The sequence below is a fragment of the Hylobates moloch genome, unplaced genomic scaffold (genome assembly GCF_009828535.3).
Source record: "Hylobates moloch isolate HMO894 unplaced genomic scaffold, HMol_V3 SCAFFOLD_9, whole genome shotgun sequence".
Lineage (NCBI taxonomy): Eukaryota > Metazoa > Chordata > Mammalia > Primates > Hylobatidae > Hylobates > Hylobates moloch.
The window spans coordinates 100,833,747-100,847,695 of record NW_026652284.1 but is presented as its reverse complement, the minus strand read 5'-3'; the positions used below and the strand labels follow the sequence as shown (position 1 = coordinate 100,847,695).

Below are 13,949 nucleotides of genomic sequence, written 5' to 3'. Positions count from 1 at the left end.
CCTTGGTAGATCGCACTGAAAGCAAGCATGTTGATGTTTTGTTCATATAGTAAATGGTATTATGGTGTCTGACATTACCGAATAGCCCTAATGCTGGGCCATGAGTTTAGGAAATGTTGGTGTGATGTCGAGGCCGGACACTCCCTACATTTTAACATTTTCTTCCTTCAAAGAACTTCTGGCTTTCTTTTTTGATGGAACAATAAAATGAGAAAGTAGACCACAAACGCACCCCACCTTTTATCCTTTGAAAACAAAACACAGGATGTTGAAGCATACATTTTTTTTTTCCCAAAGAGCTTGCTGTTTTTGGATTTAGCAATAATGTTATCTCCCTTTCAAAAGATAGCTTTTTTAAAAAAAATTGTCAATTTCTGCATATCAGCATCCCTTTAAAGGGCATCTTTCCTGGAAGTTAAGGAAGTAAAGTCTGTAAGTCAAAGATAACTTGTTTACCAAATAGAAACTTTAATTGAAATGGCCCTTTGGAGTTAATGAAAGTAAAATAGCTTTCCCCACCACATTGAGAGGAGGCTAATTTAATTATCTGTGAGCTCACAGATAGAAGCAGCCTTTCATCCATTTCTGGAAGCTGAGTATGGACCGCTCACACCTAATGAAGGGAAATGGGAATTGGAGCCATGGGTGGGCAAAGAAGGTCCGTGAGCGAGCACATAGATCTCAGGCCTCTGAGCTCTTCAAACAATGATGCTTAAACGGTTTACCGTATTCACTGGGAGCGGCCTAAGGCACAGTTGACTAGGTGTGACTTTAGTTGCTCAGAGTTCAGCAAGAATCTGTTGAACACCACTGTACTCCAGTCATTCCACAGGGTCTAAGGATATATACAGTATGGAACCATGATACACAAAAGACAGGCATCCCACACAATGTGAGAATTTCCAGAGGCTGATTTTTCAAAACTAGAAGGAATTAGTAAAGGAGTGGGGAATGGGTAGTGGGTTGGGGCCAGAGGATTATTGTGGAGATCTTTATAATTTGTGAGAACTGTGCCTCAATAACTTTGAAAGGTGCTGAACTCTTCAAGCTGCCACATACAAATTTCCTCCCGTAAAACATTAGTTTTCTTTTTTGTTGTTTGGTTTTTTTGTTTGTTTGTCTGTTTTGTTTTGTTTTTGAGACAGAGTCTCGCTCTGTTGCCCAGGCTGGAGTGCAGTGGTGCAATCCCGGCTCACCGCAACCTCCACCTCCCAGATTCAAGTGATTCTCCTGCCTCAACCTCCTGAGTAACTGGGATTATAGGCACACGCCACCACGCCCAGCTAATTTTTGTATTTTTAGTAGAGACAGGGTTTCACCATGTTGGCCAGGCTGGTCTCGAGCTCCTGGCCTCAGGTGATCCACCCGCCTCGGCCTCCCAAAGGGCTGGGATTATAGGTGTGAGCCACCATACTCAGCCATTTAGGGATTCTTAAAATTTATCTAAAGGAAAATAAACAGTAATGAAACTCCAGTTTCAACAATTGTCACTATTTTATCTACCTTGTTTCCCCCATCTGCCCATTTTTAGAAGGGACAAGGGAGGGATTTTAAAGCAAATTCCAGACTCCCTGTCATTTCGCTCCATAGATTATTTTTCAACTTAAATTCATTGCCAACTGAGGTAGGCAGAATAACGTTCCCCACAAGGACGTCCACGTCCTAACCCCCAGAACCTGTGAGTGTGTTGACTTACCTGGGAAAGGGAACGCTGCAGATGCGATGAAATTTAGGATCTTGAAATAGAGAGAGGATCCCGGATCATCCAGATGGGCCCAGTGTCATCACAAGTGTCCTTCTAAGAGGGAGGCAGGAGGGTCAGAAGCAAGAGAAGGGACGTGGTAACAGAAACTGCAGGAGAAAAGGTAACATGATGCAGAGCCATGAGCCAAGGGATGTGGGGGACCCGGAAGCAGGAAAAGGCAAGGGTCTCCCCAGAGCCTTCAGAAGGAACCAGCCCTGCCAACACCAAGATTTCAGGACGTCTGACTTCCAGCACTATAGGATAGCAAATACCACCAAGTTTGTGGAAACTTCTTGCAGCATCAATAGGAAACGAATACACTAGCTTTTAAACATAGGGAAAGTTTACATAAAAACATTCACATTCCTGGCTTCTCTTGAAACACTGGAAGATTTGGCAATGCCATGCCCACAATCATTCTTGGTAATAATTGGCTAATTCCTGAAAAGAAGTTATCTCATAAGTGATACGGAGGTTATTTCTCTTTGTATACCTGGTCCTCTGTAATAATATGAATTTATGACTCCTTTTCTAGAAGGTTCTGTGGTTAATATAGCTAGTGTAACATTGCTAAAGGGATGTGTTTTGTGTCCAGTGTTTTCTATCCCATGAGCTGGAAAGGTCAAGAGCCACTTAACTTCCTAGACTGCAGATATCTCAAAAAGTTTGGGAGTTGCAAATGCTGTTTCATAGCCTAACTTTGGTAGTTACTCCAATGTTGTTTCATAACCCACTGTATTCGTGTTATATGTTGTTAAACATATGACATGTTTGATTTTAAACTGCACAGCATATTACATTGGACTTCACTCTTTTAGAAACTTGCAAACATCTGCCCTGGAGTGAGCAAAAAACACCAGCAAAAAAACAGGATTTGCTAAAGTAACAGATTCATGCAAACTGAATTGATAGAATGATGGAAATGTTTCACCTCCTTTAGAGAACAGACTATGTTTCATTTACTAGCCCTTCAATTGTGCAATAAAGAGTGAACATAAGGGACCAATTTTGCCCCAGCTACTTGTTATAAATAGAAAGGTCTCTTACTGGAACAACATATTAAGGGTTATGACTCATTTCCACCTTAGTCTTGAATTACTTTAAGCAGATGTGAGGCTTGGGGAATAAAGAGCTTTGATTATTAAGAGGGGAATTTAGATATTTGGATCAAAATATTGACATCTGGCCTGAGTGAAGCCTCACATGCCAGGAGGCAGGAAAGAATGACAGAAAGAAGAGCTCCGAAGAGAAGCATGGCCTGCTGCACAGTTGCACTGAGCTGGGCCCGTGCACTCCAACTGAGAGGAGACAGTCCAGCTGAGCTCCACACATGAGCCACATGAGTGGCTTTATAATTCTAACTGCCTGTGCTTAGCCAGTATATAACCTCTCAGAACCACAGTTTCTTCTTCTGTAAATGGGGATAATAATAAATACCTTAAAGTGTTGCTGAAAGGATTAAGAGTGGTGAACTACAGCATAAGGCTCGAATGTCCTTGTTAGGGCTGCCATAACAAAGTACCATAAACTGGGTGGCTTACACTACAGAAATGTATAGTCTCACAGTTCTGGAGGCTAGAAATTGGAGATTAAGATGTCAGCTGGGTTGGTTCCTTCTGATGACTATAAGGAAGAATGTGTTCTATGCCTGTCTCCTAGCTTCAGGTCACCATCAGATTGCTGGCAATCTCTGGCATTCCCTGGCATGGAAACGTATCACCCTGGTCTCTTCCTTCATGCTCATGTGGCCTCCTCCCTGTGTACATGTCTGCGTACACATTTCCCCTTTTATTAGCACCCATTCATGGTGGATTAGGGGCCCAACCTATTCCAATATGACCTTATCCCAACTTAACGAATTACATCTGCAACGACCCTATTTCCACATAAGGTCACATTCTGAGGTACTAGGGTCAAGACTTCAACATATGAATTTGGGGGAACACAGTTTAACCCACAGTAAGGCTCATCAGAGTAGACTGTCATACATGTTCACTCCCTCAGCCCTTTCCTCCCTTGATAGAGAGAATTCTTTCCCTGTCACGTAGATTTTTAAATCACCAGCTTTAAATGACTCAAAACCAAATATATTACATTTTCCCTAAACTTTTTTCTCCTAACTGCTCCTTCTAAATTACTACACTTTTTTTTTTTTTTTTTTTTTTTTGAGATGGAGTTTCGCTCTGTCGCCCAGGCTGGAGTACAGTGGTGCGATCTCGGCTCACTGCAGCCTCTGTCTCCAAGCAATTCTCCTGCCTCAGCCTCCCAAGTAGTTGGGACTACAGGCACCCACCACCATGCCCAACTAATTTTTGTATTTTTAGTAGAGACAGGGTTTCTCAGTGTTGGCCAGGCTGGTCTCAAGCTCCTGACCTCAGGTGATCTGCCCGCCTTGGCCTCGCAAAGTGCTGGGATTACAGGCATGAGCCACCGTGCCTGGCCCTAACTTACTACACTTTTAAGAGATCCAAAGGTAGAGCAAATCTCAAACAATTCTGACCTTATTGAAACATAATATTGTATAATTCAGGCAGGGCATGGACTTGAAAGTTGCTTTTAGACTTTGCTCAGAGAAAGATGAGCTAAGCAAACAGGTAAACATATTAAAAGGGAATGTTTACAGGTTTAAAGAACAATCCATTATAAAGCACTAGAAGGAATTTATTTTCATACAAACAAGAAGCCTTCATTTTCAACAGCTGGTACTTTGAAGCTGTCCTGAGGCAATGGGTGTCCCCTGGGAGACCCGGGTGTTCCCAGTTGAGCCAAGACACTGAGGGTGTGTGGCAAATAAATATTTTGACTCTAAATGGGATCGTTGCTGAGAAAGCCTTCTAGGAGTCAAAGACTTCTCATGAAGTCATCCCTTTATAAGAGCAGGGATGATGAGGAAAGCAAGTCTAGATCCAGAAATCTGGATCTGGGAGGTGAAAACAGTTTCACAGTCACGGAGTCAGGGTTTCTCTGGAGGGAGTGAAGGGACACAGTAAGCTGTCAAGGAGTAAAAACAATGTAGTCACAGAGAATGCACACAAAATCATTCACCATGGAAATGGCAAGGGGGACACACAGCAAATCCAGTTTGTGGTCTAAGTTCATGGCCAGGATTTCTCCCAGAGTGCTGTGTGGGGTGGGGTGGAGGATCATAGTAGGAGCTGGTAATGTAATGACTCACCCTTTCTCCCTTCTGTGGCTCCCAACTGAGAGCCAGAAGGAATGATGAATTAATGGGAATCAACAACAACGATAACAAGGAAACACATTAATAGCTGAGCAAGTGCCCAGTAAGCACTAATGCCAAACTCTGGGTAAATGTCAGATTACATGGAACATGGCCTAAGCCATGTGTCTTGCCTCCTGCGCACTCTAGAATGCTGAGGTCTACAAAGTAAGTTAATGAGGTGGACCAAACTGGCCAGTCTGCCCCAGGATCAGCCAGGTGTGTGTGTTCTCACTGTGCAGACACAGGGACTTGAGTGATAGGGTAGTGATCACAGACACCGACTGTTGACAAACATGACAATGCCTCCTATTAAAAGAGGCCTGATGACAGTTCTTGGATCTGAACAATCAGATTAATAATGCTTCTTTCCTCAGAGGGGAGTTAAGTAGAAAGAAAGAAATGGGGGACACTCTTTCTCCCTGAAGTAATCCTTCAGCAGGGCTCCATTTGGCTTTTCCAGAATGCTCTCCCGGAGCATTCAGAGACCACAGTTTTTAAGGATAACTTGGTGGGCGGGGGGGAAGCCAATGAGCCAGGAGTGCTGATTGGTCAGAGACGAAATCATAGGGAGTCAGAGCTGTCTTCTTGTGCTCAGTCAGTTCCTGGGTGGGAGCCACTCTTATCTATAGTTTCCTGCAGTGTAACAAGTCCTATAGGATGAGGAGCATGATTCCCAATTTCAAAAGCCCAAATTTGAAAGCATTAGTTTGGGGACTTTTAATCCACAAAGAAACTTATCGAGCCACAGCCTCAGGCGAATGGGTCTGGTTCTTGCAATTTATTAGTCTGACTTGATTGTGTTTATCTTGAACGTGCAGTAAAACAGAGATGCAGAGTAACCCAAGTAGAATCTAAGAACCTTTTTTTTTTTTTTTTTCCATGACGGAGTCTCACTCTGTCACCCAGGCTGGAGTGCAGTGGCCTGGTCTTGGCTTGCTGCAAACTCTGTCTCCCAGGTTCAAGCAATTCTCCTGCCTCAGCCTCCTGAATAGCTGGGATTACAAGTGCCCACCAACACACCTGGCTAATTTTTGTATTTTTAGTAGAGGCGGGGTTTCACCATGTTGGTCAGGCTGGTCTCGAACTCCTGACCTCATGATCTGCCTGCTTTAGCCTCCCAAAGTGCTGGGATTACAGGCGTGAGCCACCATGCCCAGCCGCCACTTAATATTTTTGAACTTTAATCTCATCTTCTGTAAAGTGGGAATAAGAATACCTATTTTTCATGGTGATTCAAAGCTTGTAAATAGTATATATTTAGAGAGAGAGTTCAAGCGATTCTCCTGCCTCAGCCTCCCAAGCAGCTAGGACTACAGGCGTGCACCACCATGCCCAGCTAATTTTTGTATTTTTAGTAGAGATGGGGTTTCACTATGTTGGCCAGGCTGGTCTCTAATTCCTGGCCGGTTTGTGGTCAGGAGGTCCACCTCGGCCTCCCAAAGTGGGGGGATTATAGGTGTGAGCCACTGTGCCCGGCCAAACTACAATAGGAGATTTTTCTTTTTTTTTTTTTTTTTGAGACAGAGTCTCGCTCTGTCACCCAGGCTAGAGTGCAATGACTCCATCTTGGCCCACTGCAAACTCCGCCTCCCGGGTTCAGGAAATTCTCATGCCTCAACCTCCCGAGTAGCTGAGATTATAAGCATGCGCCACCACGTCTGGCTAATTTTTGTATTTTTAGTAGAGACGGGGTTTTACCATGTTGGCCAGGCTGGTCTCAAACTCCTCACCTCAGGTGATCTGCCCTCCTCGGCCTCCCAAAGTGCTGAGATTACAAGTGTGAGCCACCGTGCCTGCCTACCAACAACCATTTTAAAGCAAGAAGAGACACTGGAACCACTTAACTGGAATGCGTTTTGGAATGTATCCATTTTGAAATGCTGTCTCATTAGCAGTCAGCAAATGAGGCAAAGCAATTGAAGGGCCAAGTTCATGTGGTTGACATGGCCCTGTGCTGTGACGAAGCCTACACAGACCCTCCTCTGCCTTCCACCTCCTCTTCTTGCAATGCTGTGTGAAGAGAGGAGATTTAAAACCTGGGCTGCACACTTATCTCCTTACGTATGTGTGCTCTGCCCTAAGGTTGGCTTCATTAAGAAATCCCAGAAACCAAGGCATTACTTTTAATAGAATCATCAAGGGCCTCTGTTAGAGTACGTTAGCATCTGACCTTCTGCATGCTCAGTAAATAAGATAACTTGCAAAACATCTACTGGTTTCTGCAAGTATGCAAAGGGAAAAAAGAAAACTGGAAAACTGACTGAAAATATAGTGTGTTTGGGCCACTTTCTTATTATTAATTTCCTGTCTTTATGCCTTGGTAGGAAGTTCTGAGGACAGGATGCTGGGGAGCCCAGGAATTTTGATAGTCTTGTGACCTTTCTGGTTTAAATAGTGCAACACCAGGCCTCTTTCGTCTCTTTACCTCCTTCCTTATCTCAATAGAAGCCATATGTTTCTTTGATACATTTTTATTATAGCATTTAGAAAATTACATAAGTAGGCCAGGTGAGGTGGCTCACGCCTGTAATCTCAGTACTTTGGGAGGCTGAGGTGGGTGGATCATCTGAGGTTAGGAGTTTGAGAACAGCCTGGCCAACATGATGAAACCTCATCTCTACTAAAAAAATACAAAAATTAGCTGGGGTTGTGGCACATCTGTAATCCCAGCTACTCAGGAGGCTGAGGCAGGAGAATCACTTGTACCTGGGAGGCGGAGGTTGCAGTGAGCAGAGATTGTGCCACTGCTCTCCAGCCTGGGCAACAGAGTGAGACTCTATAAAAAGAAAAAAAAAGAAAGAAAGAAAGAAAGAAAGAAGGAAAGAAAGAAAGAAAGAAAGAAAGAGAAGAAAAAAAAGAAAGAAAGAAAGGAAGAAAGAAAGAAAGAAAGAAAGAAAGAAAGAAAGAAAGAAAGAAAGAAAGAAAGAAAAAAAGGAAGGAAGGAAGGAAGGAAGGAAGGAAGGAAGGAAGGAAGAAAATTACAGAAGTAATTCCTGTTTGTGGTTTATTTTTAATAAAATAATAAAACAAAAAATTACCCAAAATTCTATCCTTTGGAGATAATTATTTCTGTGTGTAGTTTTATGGAAAAAAAAAAGTTATCATGATGTTTCACTGTTTTGGAAGCTGCTTTTCCCGAACAACAATATATACAGTTTTTTCTTTCCCAGGAAAACACTGTTTTGCATTCTATCACTATAGATCAATTTGCATTTTCTGTAATTTTATTCAGTATGCGTATTTTTCTTTCTTCTGTGTGGCTTCTCTCACTCTGCAAAATTATTTTGAGATTCATCCATGGTGTTGCATGTACCAATAGTTTATTCCCTTTTTCTGGCTAAATATTATTATTCCATTGCATAGATACACAATTAGCTTATGCATTCATCTATTGACGGACATTTGGGCTTTTTGAACTATGGATACTAAAAACTAAGAATATTTCTATACAAGTCTTTATATGGCCATATATTTCATTTCTCTTGGGTTAATATCTAGGAGTGAAATCACTAGATCAAATGGTAAATGTATGTTTAACTTTTAAAGAAACTGCCACAGCATTTTTCAAAATGGTTGTACCATTATTCAGTCTCAACAATGTATGAGAATTTCAATTTTTCCACATCCTCACTATCTCTTGGTATAGTCAGTCATTTTAATTCCATTCATCTTAATAAGGGTGTAGTGATAGCTCATGTAGTTTAAATTGCATTTCCCTAATGACTATGTTGCACATCTTTTAATGTGCTTATTTGAGGTTTGTGTGTATCTTCATTGTTGAACTGTTTATAGTCATTTTTATTGAGTTTCTTTCTTATTACTGAGTTTTGAGAGTACTGTATGTGTTCTGGATGTAACCATACAAGGGGTTCACCTTGCCTGCTGCCTAGACAGAGCCAATTCATCAAGACAGGGGAATTGCAACAGAGAAAGAGTAATTCACACAGAGCCAGCTGTGCCAGAGACCAGAGTTTTATTATTACTCAAATAACTCTCCCCGAGCATTCAGGGAGCAGAGTTTTTAAGGATAACTTGGTGGGCGGGGGGGAAGCCAGTGAGCCAGGAGTGCTGATTGGTCAGAGATGAAATCATAGGGAGTCAGAGCTGTCTTCCTGTGCTCAGTCAGTTCCTGGGTGGGAGCCACTCTTATCTATAGTTTTACTGCAGTGTAACAAGTCCTATAGGATGAGGAGCATGATTCCCAATTTTAAAAGCCAAGATTTGAAAGCATTAGTTTGGGGACTTCTAATCCACGAAGAATTTAGAATTTAGTCTAAACTGCAGGAAAAAACCTCAAGAACAGCTAACAACAGCGTACTATAGTTTTTCTTTTGAAGCATATTTTTCTCTTTCAAGTTTCTTTTTTTTTTTTGAGACAGAGTCCTCCTCTGTCACCCAGGCTGGAGTGCAATGGCACAATCTCGGCTGGAATTACAGGCACACGCCACCGTGCCCAGCTAATTTTTATGTTTTTAGTAGAGAGAGGGTTTCACCATGTTGGTCAGGCTGGTCTCGAAATCCTGACCTCGTGATCTGCCCACCTTGGCCTCCCAAAGTGCTGTGATTACAGGTATGAGGCACTGTACCCGGCCTCCAGTCCCCATTTTTATTAAAAGCAAATTCGGATAGAACTGATTTGTTTACAAAATAAACTTCAGTCTTACTATACTTGGCCTGATTATTTGCATAAATTGCAGCAAGAATAATTATTTTTCACTTAGGCTTTTTAAATTGGCTTTGATGGAACTCTGTTCCATGAAGGATCTCAGATAAGACTTTTTAAAGCTGAGCCCAGCCATGGGTTTATACCCTTAAATATCTATCATTGGGCAAATTCCTCTCCTCTTGAGGTCCCAGGATAATTTGGGGTTCCTGGGCCTGTTAGAAAGTAATATTCTTAGGCGGGGCACGGTGGCTCAAGCCTGTAATCCCAGCACTTTAGGAGGCCGAGGCGGGCGGATCACAAGGTCAGGAGATCAAGACTATCCTGGCTAACACGGCGAAACCCCGTCTCTACTAAAAATACAAAAAATTAGCCAGGCGTGGTGGCGGGCACCTGTAGTCCCAGCTACTCGGAGAGGCTGAGGCAGGAGAATGGCGTGAACCTGGGAGGCGGAGCTTGCAGTGAGCCGAGATCGCGCCACTGCACTCTAGCCTGGGCGACAGAGCAAGACTCCATCTCAAAAAAGATAATAATAATATTCTTTACTTACCACAGGTCAGGAACCTTGTAAATGGTCAGGTCCTTGTAAATGGACTCTGCGTGGATAAGGTATGAGGCCAGACTCCCCCACGGGCTTTAATTGGCTCTGTAAGCTAACTTTGATTCTTTAAAGGAGTCATGCCATTTCAGTCAAAGCTTTGGTAAAATAACCAATTTCTCCAATTGTGCCCTGTTACAAAAGAAAACAGATTTTTATTGCACTTATGTAATTAACTGTACTGCCATAAATTGAGAATAGTCACAAATAGTTTCCAAATTTTGAAGACCTCAGGTAGAGAGAAACAAATATGCTTCAATTTTGTTCATAGGAGTATATTTTACTCAGTCGTTACAAGTTCCAAATGGCTCTAAAGAAATAAATTCCCTTGACTCTGAAAACAAAAGGCTTAGCAATGTTTAACACATTATCTTTTCATGAGAGTCCTAGAAGATTGGGTTTTTCCTCTATTCCAATAGCACAATTTTTAAAGTTATCTGAGACTTGCACTTAGAGTCCTATATCTGATTATAAACTGCCTTTTGCAAAGGACCAAAGCAAGACAAAATGTCTGTGGGTGACGAAAGTCTATAGCCACTATTAAAGCTATAATTGACTAGGAATTTTAGTTACTTCTGTGGCATATAACAATTTTACATAACAATTAGAATTATTAATAATGTACACTAAATTATATCAATATTATAGAAGTTTCCCATAATTTTGGAACATATGCTAATAACATATTTATACAAATACAGTCCAAAGTAAATCAACCACCATTTACTTTTCTGTTTAAAAGTTTTTCCTTTAGTCTAATGTCACAATCTCCAGCATTATTAATCAGAATCCTGCATTTAAGAGCACCTGTTAAATTTTATAGCTGATTATAAAACCATCTTTTAAAGAGGACCAAAACAAGACAACAATTGTCTGTGGATGACAAAAACATTCTAGGGCTGCCACAATTAAAGACACAATTGGCAAGGAAATTTGTTACCTCTGTGGCACACAGTCTGTTCACATAATAATTATTATTACTGGTGACATATACTAAGTCATATTAGAATTATAGGAGTTTTACATAATTTTGGAACACATACTAATAACACATTTACACAAACATAGACCAAAGAAAGCCAAACACCATTTCATATTTGACAATGCTTCCTGTATGATTTTTGTACCAAATAAGCCAAATGTCATTTTTGGACTTTAGAGGACCTAATATTTTAGATATAGAAAGAGACACAATTTAAATTTGATTTTAGAAAATTTGTCAAATATCAAAGGTTTAAAACACTGGATATCACAAAATACAATCCCAGGTCACCATAAGTCATTCATTTGGCCAAAATGATAACTCCAAAAAATTTTTTAAAAAAGAAAAACCTTTACTCTGATAGAGGAGACTTAGCTTTCCAAACAGCACCCAATGAAGATAGCATGAGGTGAGCTGAATCTGTTTTTTCCTTTTCCTTTTTTTCCCTGCCATTTACCCAAAGGAGAAAACAAAACCTTTTCATTATCTTTTAACATTACATAAACATCGTCTTCAAAAGAGAAAACCAAATTTAATGTTTACATTAGTGCATTTTTTTTTATTATTATACTTTAGGTTTTAGGGTACATGTGCACAATGTGCAGGTTTGTTACATATGTATCCATGTGCCATGTTGATTTCCTGCGCCCATTAACTCGTCATTTAGCATTAGGTATATCTCCTAATGCTGTCCCTCCCCCAACCCCACAACAGTCCCCGGAGTGTGATGTTCCCCTTCCTGTGTCCATGAGTTCTTATTGTTCAATTCCCACCTATTAGTGAGAACATGCGGTGTTCGGTTTTTTGTCCTTGCGATAGTTTACTGAGAATGATGTTTTCCAGTTTCATCCATGTCCCTACAAAGGACATGAACTCATCATTTTTTATGGCTGCATAGTATTCCATGGTGTATATGTGCCGCATTTTCTTAATCCAGTCTATCATTGTTGGACATTTGGGTTGGTTCCAACTCTTTGCTATTGTGAATAGTGCTGCAATAAACATACGTGTGCATGTGTCTTTATAGCAGCATGATTTATAGTCCTTTGGGTATATACCCAGTAATGGGATGGCTGGGTCAAATGGTATTTCTAGTTCTAGATCCCTGAGGAATCGCCACACTGACTTCCACAATGGTTGAACTAGTTGACAGTCCCACCAACAGTGTAAAATTGTTCCTATTTCTCCACATCCTCTCCAGCACCTGTTGTTTCCTGATGTTTTAATGATGGCCATTCTAACTGGTGTGAGATGGTATCTCACTGTGGTCTTGATTTGCATTTCTCTGATGGCCAGTGATGATGAGCATTTCTTCATGTGTTTTTTGGCTGCATAAATGTCTTCTTTTGAGAAGTGTCTGTTCATATCCTTTGCCCACTTTTTGATGGGGTTGTTTGTTTTTTTCTTGTAAATTTGTTTGAGTTCATTGTAGATTCTGGATATTAGCCCTTTGTCAGATGAGTAGGTTGCAAAAATTTTCTCCCATTCTGTAGGTTGCCTGTTCACTCTGATGGTAGTTTCTTTTGCTGTGCAGAAGCTCTTTAGTTTAATTAGATCCCATTCATCAATTTTGGCTTTTGTTGCCATTGCTTTTGGTGTTTTAGACATGAAGTCCTTGCCCACGCCTATGGCCTGAATGGTATTGCCTAGGTTTTCTTGTAGGATTTTAATGGTTTTAGGTCTAACATGTAAGTCTTTAATCCATCTTGAATTAATTTTTGTATAAGGTGTAAGGAAGGGATCCAGTTTCAGCTTTCTACATATGGCTAGCCAGTTTTCCCAGCACCATTTATTAAATAGGGAATCCTTTCCCCATTGCTTGTTTTTGTCAAGTTTGTCAAAGATCAGATAGTTGTAGATATGCAGCATCATTTCTGAGGGCTCTGTTCTGTTCCACTGATCTATGTCTCTGTTGTGGTACCAGTACCATGCTGTTTCGGTTACTGTAGCCTTGTAGTATAGTTTGAAGTCAGGTAGCGTGATGCCTCCAGCTTTGTTCTTTTGGCTTAGGATTGACTTGGCGATGAAGGCTCTTTTTTAGTTCCATATGAACTTTAAAGTAGTTTTTTCCAATTCTGTGAAGAAAGTCATTGGTAGCTTGATGGGGATGGCATTGAATCTATAAATTACCTTGAGCAGTATGGCCATTTTCACGATATTGATTCTTCCAACCCATGAGCATGGAATGTTCTTCCATTTGTTTGTATCCTCTTTGATTTCATTGAGCAGTGGTTTGTAGTTCTCCTTGAAGAGGTCCTTCACATCCCTTGTAAGTTGGATTCCTAGGTATTTTATTCTCTTTGAAGCAATTGTGAATGGGAGTTCACTCATGATTTGGCTCTCTGTTTGTCTGTGATTGGTGTACAAGAATGCTTGTGATTTTTGTACATTGATTTTGTATCCTGAGACTTTGCTGAAGTTGCTAATCAGCTTAAGGAGATTTTGGGCTGAGACAATGGGGTTTTCTAGATATAAAATCATGTCATCTGCAAACAGGGACAATTTGACTTCCTCTTTTCCTAATTGAATACCCTTTATTTCCTTCTCCTGCCTGATTGCTCTGGCCAGAACTTCCAGCACTATGTTGAATAGGAGTGGTGAGAGAGGGCATCCCTGTCTTGTGCCAGTTTTCAGAGGGAATGCTTCCAGTTTTTGCCCATTCAGTATGATATTGGCTGTGGGTTTGTCATAGATAGCTCTTATTATTTTGAGATACTTCCCATCAATACCTAATTTATT

At 41.0% G+C, this 13,949-nt stretch overlaps 1 protein-coding gene across 1 annotated transcript in view; it reads left to right on the top strand.

Moving 5' to 3' along the window:
• SNTB1 (syntrophin beta 1) overlaps nucleotides 1-13,949 on the top strand; it is a 279,512-nt gene that overhangs the window by 216,757 nt on the left and 48,806 nt on the right. The gene's annotated exons all lie outside the window — the stretch shown is intronic.